Here is a 6,000-nt window from a genome sequence, read left to right as displayed (position 1 = left end):
TGGCTATGAAAAGTTTCCGCAACCTGAAGAGAATACGGTGATGTTAATAGTGTAATTCTTGGAATGACATTTAAAGACTGCAGGACTTCTACATTGTGGTTGTTGATTTTGGAGTTCCGGGGACCAAAAAAATAGAACTCTTGATAGATTCTTTCTCTTCCTCGGTCCACAAAACCCGTTCCAAAAGTATTCACAATACCCTAGACTAATAAATTAGGCCCCAGTGAGAATTGCACTCACGACCACTGGTTTATGAGACCAGTGCTCTAACCTCTGAGCTATGAAGCCTGCCTGTGGCACACTGCTGCAAACTTTTTTCCACATTTGCACCAGAAAGTTAATTTACATTTTAAATATTTGCAGGTAGCACTACCTAAAATGCCATGAGTAATGTTTAAGGAAAAGCATTCTGAAGGAAGTGGAATTTCAACCCACCACTCCAGGAGAGACAACAATGATTTTGAATGACACTTTACTTCAAAACAATAGACTGGAAAACACTCTCGGTTTTGTATGAAGAGTGTCCGCGCGCCCAGCAGAAGAGCATGCCATCGCACTGACCTACATGGCTATGAAAAGTTTCCGCAACCTGAAGATAATACGGTGATGTTAATAGTGTAATTCTTGGAATGACATTTAAAGACTGCAGGACTTCGACATTATGGTTGTTGATTTTGGAATTCCGGGGGCCAAAAAATAGAACTCTTGATAGATTCTTTCTCTTCCTCGGTCCACAAAACCCGTTCCAAAAGTATTCACAATACCCTAGACTAATAAATTAGTCCCCAGTGAGAATTGAACTCACGACCACTGGTTTACAAGACCAGTGCTCTAACCCCTAAGGTATGAAGCCCATTTCTTCAATGACACGCACAGTGTTTTTCGTCCATTTCTACATTCCTTTTTCCAAATTCTAAAATGTTATAAGTGGGATTGTAACCAATGCCTCCAGGAGGGCTCTCGCAGTCATCCGGAAAAACACACGTGTGAAAAATTGTGAAACGTAAAGAAAGAGTGGTCACGTTAAGAGTCCAATTCTTGGGATGAAGTATAAAGACTGGAGCTGTTTGTCATTAACTGGACTTTTTACTTCCTTGGTTCAAATTACTGGTTTAGAAGCAAGGTGTTGACCTCTGCCTAGTATTTTTTAATCTTTCAGATACATCCTATTATTATCCTGATGAGGAAACCTAGGCAGCTCCGAAACATTTGGCCATAAAATAGTCTGTAGCTGTGTTAATATGTTTCACTACCAACATGGTTCCAAAGTACGTCTTCTACCTATCAGCCTAGACTTGCAGGAAAGGCCCCAGTGAGAATTGAACTCGTGACCCATGGTTTACGAGACCAGTGCTCTAACCTCTGAGCTATGAAGCCTGCCTGTGGCACACTGCCGCAAACTTTTTTCCACATTTGCACCAGAAAGTTAATTTACATTTTAAATATTTGCAGGTAGCACTACCTAAAATGCCATGAGTAGTGTTTAAGGAAAAGCATTCTGAAGGAAGTGGAATTTCAACCCACCACTCCAGGAGAGACAACAATGATTTTGAATGACACTTTACTTCAAAACAATAGACTGGAAAACACTCTCGGTTTTGTATGAAGAGTGTCCGCGCGCCCAGCAGAAGAGCATGTCATCGAACTGACCTACATGGCTATGAAAAGTTTCCGCAACCTGAAGAGAATACGGTGATGTTAATAGTGTAATTCTTGGAATGACATTTAAAGACTGCAGGACTTCGACATTATGGTTGTTGATTTTGGAATTCCGGGGAACAAAAAATAGAACTCTTGATAGATTCTTTCTCTTCCTCGGTCCACAAAACCCGTTCCAAAAGTATTCACAATACCCTAGACTAATAAAATAGGCCCCAGTGAGAATTGAACTCACGACCACTGGATTACAAGACCAGTGCTCTAACCTCTGAGCTATGAAGCCTGCCTGTGGCACACTGCTGCAAACTTTTTTCCACATTTGCACCAGAAAGTTAATTTACATTTTAAATATTTGCAGGTAGCACTACCTAAAATGCCATGAGTAATGTTTAAGGAAAAGCATTCTGAAGGAAGTGGAATTTCAACCCACCACTCCAGGAGAGACAACAATGATTTTGAATGACACTTTACTTCAAAACAATAGACTGGAAAACACTCTCGGTTTTGTATGAAGAGTGTCCGCGCGACGAGCAGAAGAGCATGTCATCGCACTGACCTACATGGCTATGAAAAGTTTCCGCAACCTGAAGATAATACGGTGATGTTAATAGTGTAATTCTTGGAATGACATTTAAAGACTGCAGGACTTCGACATTATGGTTGTTGATTTTGGAATTCCGGGGGCCAAAAAATAGAACTCTTGATAGATTCTTTCTCTTCCTCGGTCCACAAAACCCGTTCCAAAAGTATTCACAATACCCTAGACTAATAAATTAGTCCCCAGTGAGAATTGAACTCACGACCACTGGTTTACAAGACCAGTGCTCTAACCCCTAAGGTATGAAGCCCATTTCTTCAATGACACGCACAGTGTTTTTCGTCCATTTCTACATTCCTTTTTCCAAATTCTAAAATGTTATAAGTGGGATTGTAACCAATGCCTCCAGGAGGGCTCTCGCAGTCATCCGGAAAAACACACGTGTGAAAAATTGTGAAACGTAAAGAAAGAGTGGTCACGTTAAGAGTCCAATTCTTGGGATGAAGTATAAAGACTGGAGCTGTTTGTCATTAACTGGACTTTTTACTTCCTTGGTTCAAATTACTGGTTTAGAAGCAAGGTGTTGACCTCTGCCTAGTATTTTTTAATCTTTCAGATACATCCTATTATTATCCTGATGAGGAAACCTAGGCAGCTCCGAAACATTTGGCCATAAAATAGTCTGTAGCTGTGTTAATATGTTTCACTACCAACATGGTTCCAAAGTACGTCTTCTACCTATCAGCCTAGACTTGCAGGAAAGGCCCCAGTGAGAATTGAACTCGTGACCCATGGTTTACGAGACCAGTGCTCTAACCTCTGAGCTATGAAGCCTGCCTGTGGCACACTGCCGCAAACTTTTTTCCACATTTGCACCAGAAAGTTAATTTACATTTTAAATATTTGCAGGTAGCACTACCTAAAATGCCATGAGTAGTGTTTAAGGAAAAGCATTCTGAAGGAAGTGGAATTTCAACCCACCACTCCAGGAGAGACAACAATGATTTTGAATGACACTTTACTTCAAAACAATAGACTGGAAAACACTCTCGGTTTTGTATGAAGAGTGTCCGCGCGCCCAGCAGAAGAGCATGTCATCGAACTGACCTACATGGCTATGAAAAGTTTCCGCAACCTGAAGAGAATACGGTGATGTTAATAGTGTAATTCTTGGAATGACATTTAAAGACTGCAGGACTTCGACATTATGGTTGTTGATTTTGGAATTCCGGGGAACAAAAAATAGAACTCTTGATAGATTCTTTCTCTTCCTCGGTCCACAAAACCCGTTCCAAAAGTATTCACAATACCCTAGACTAATAAAATAGGCCCCAGTGAGAATTGAACTCACGACCACTGGATTACAAGACCAGTGCTCTAACCTCTGAGCTATGAAGCCTGCCTGTGGCACACTGCTGCAAACTTTTTTCCACATTTGCACCAGAAAGTTAATTTACATTTTAAATATTTGCAGGTAGCACTACCTAAAATGCCATGAGTAATGTTTAAGGAAAAGCATTCTGAAGGAAGTGGAATTTCAACCCACCACTCCAGGAGAGACAACAATGATTTTGAATGACACTTTACTTCAAAACAATAGACTGGAAAACACTCTCGGTTTTGTATGAAGAGTGTCCGCGCGACCAGCAGAAGAGCATGTCATCGCACTGACCTACATGGCTATGAAAAGTTTCCGCAACCTGAAGATAATACGGTGATGTTAATAGTGTAATTCTTGGAATGACATTTAAAGACTGCAGGACTTCGACATTATGGTTGTTGATTTTGGAATTCCGGGGGCCAAAAAATAGAACTCTTGATAGATTCTTTCTCTTCCTCGGTCCACAAAACCCATTCCAAAAGTATTCACAATACCCTAGACTAATAAATTAGTCCCCAGTGAGAATTGAACTCACGACCACTGGTTTACAAGACCAGTGCTCTAACCCCTAAGGTATGAAGCCCATTTCTTCAATGACACGCACAGTGTTTTTCGTCCATTTCTACATTCCTTTTTCCAAATTCTAAAATGTTATAAGTGGGATTGTAACCAATGCCTCCAGGAGGGCTCTCGCAGTCATCCGGAAAAACACACGTGTGAAAAATTGTGAAACGTAAAGAAAGAGTGGTCACGTTAAGAGTCCAATTCTTGGGATGAAGTATAAAGACTGGAGCTGTTTGTCATTAACTGGACTTTTTACTTCCTTGGTTCAAATTACTGGTTTAGAAGCAAGGTGTTGACCTCTGCCTAGTATTTTTTAATCTTTCAGATACATCCTATTATTATCCTGATGAGGAAACCTAGGCAGCTCCGAAACATTTGGCCATAAAATAGTCTGTAGCTGTGTTAATATGTTTCACTACGAACATGGTTCCAAAGTACGTCTTCTACCTATCAGCCTAGACTTGCAGGAAAGGCCCCAGTGAGAATTGAACTCGTGACCCATGGTTTACGAGACCAGTGCTCTAACCTCTGAGCTATGAAGCCTGCCTGTGGCACACTGCCGCAAACTTTTTTCCACATTTGCACCAGAAAGTTAATTTACATTTTAAATATTTGCAGGTAGCACTACCTAAAATGCCATGAGTAGTGTTTAAGGAAAAGCATTCTGAAGGAAGTGGAATTTCAACCCACCACTCCAGGAGAGACAACAATGATTTTGAATGACACTTTACTTCAAAACAATAGACTGGAAAACACTCTCGGTTTTGTATGAAGAGTGTCCGCGCGCCCAGCAGAAGAGCATGTCATCGAACTGACCTACATGGCTATGAAAAGTTTCCGCAACCTGAAGAGAATACGGTGATGTTAATAGTGTAATTCTTGGAATGACATTTAAAGACTGCAGGACTTCGACATTATGGTTGTTGATTTTGGAATTCCGGGGAACAAAAAATAGAACTCTTGATAGATTCTTTCTCTTCCTCGGTCCACAAAACCCGTTCCAAAAGTATTCACAATACCCTAGACTAATAAAATAGGCCCCAGTGAGAATTGAACTCACGACCACTGGATTACAAGACCAGTGCTCTAACCCCTAAGCTATGAGGCCCATTTCTTCAACTACTCGCACAGTGTTTTTCATCCATTTCTACATTCCTTTTTCCAAATTCTAGAATGTCATAAGTGGGATTGTAACCAACGCCTCCAGGAGGGCTCTCGCAGTCATCCGGAAAAACGCGCGTGTGAAAAATTGTGAAACGTAAAGAAAGAGTGGTCACGTTAAGAGTCCAATTCTTGGGATGAAGTATAAAGACTGGAGCTGTTTGTCATTAACTGGACTTTTTACTTCCTTGGTTCAAATTACTGGTTTAGAAGCAAGGTGTTGACATCTGCCTAGTATTTTTTAATCCTTCAGATACATCCTATTATTATCCTGATGAGGAAACCTAGGCAGCTCCGAAACATTTGGCCATAAAATAGTCTATAGCTGTGTTAGTATGTTTCACTAGCAACATGGTTCCAAAGTACTTGCAGGAAAGGCCCCAGTGAGAATTGAACTCGCAACCCATGGTTTACGAGACCAGTGCTCTAACCTCTGAGCTATGAAGCCTGCCTGTGGCACACTGCCGCAAACTTTTTTCCACATTTGCACCAGAAAGTTAATTTACATTTTAAATATTTGCAGGTAGCACTACCTAAAACGCCATGAGTAGTGTTTAAGGAAAAGCATTCTGAAGGAAGTGGAATTTCAACCCACCACTCCAGGAGAGACAACAATGATTTTGAACGACACTTTACTTCAAAACAATAGACTGGAAAACACTCTCGGTTTTGTATGAAGAGTGTCCGCGCGCCCAGC

The 6,000-nt window shown here is 40.9% G+C and overlaps 1 non-coding gene across 1 annotated transcript; it reads right to left on the bottom strand.

Moving 5' to 3' along the window:
- Positions 1-5,678: 5,678 nt before the first annotated feature.
- Positions 5,679-5,751, bottom strand: TRNAT-CGU (transfer RNA threonine (anticodon CGU)). The gene has a single exon. It is a non-coding gene; the product is annotated as a tRNA-Thr (tRNA).
- Between the last annotated feature and the right edge of the window lie 249 nt (positions 5,752-6,000).

This window comes from Eleutherodactylus coqui, chromosome 7 (assembly GCF_035609145.1).
Source record: "Eleutherodactylus coqui strain aEleCoq1 chromosome 7, aEleCoq1.hap1, whole genome shotgun sequence".
In the NCBI taxonomy this organism is placed as follows: Eukaryota; Metazoa; Chordata; class Amphibia; order Anura; family Eleutherodactylidae; genus Eleutherodactylus; species Eleutherodactylus coqui.
Note: the sequence above shows the minus strand (reverse complement) of the source record. Positions and strands in the feature narration are given on the sequence as shown.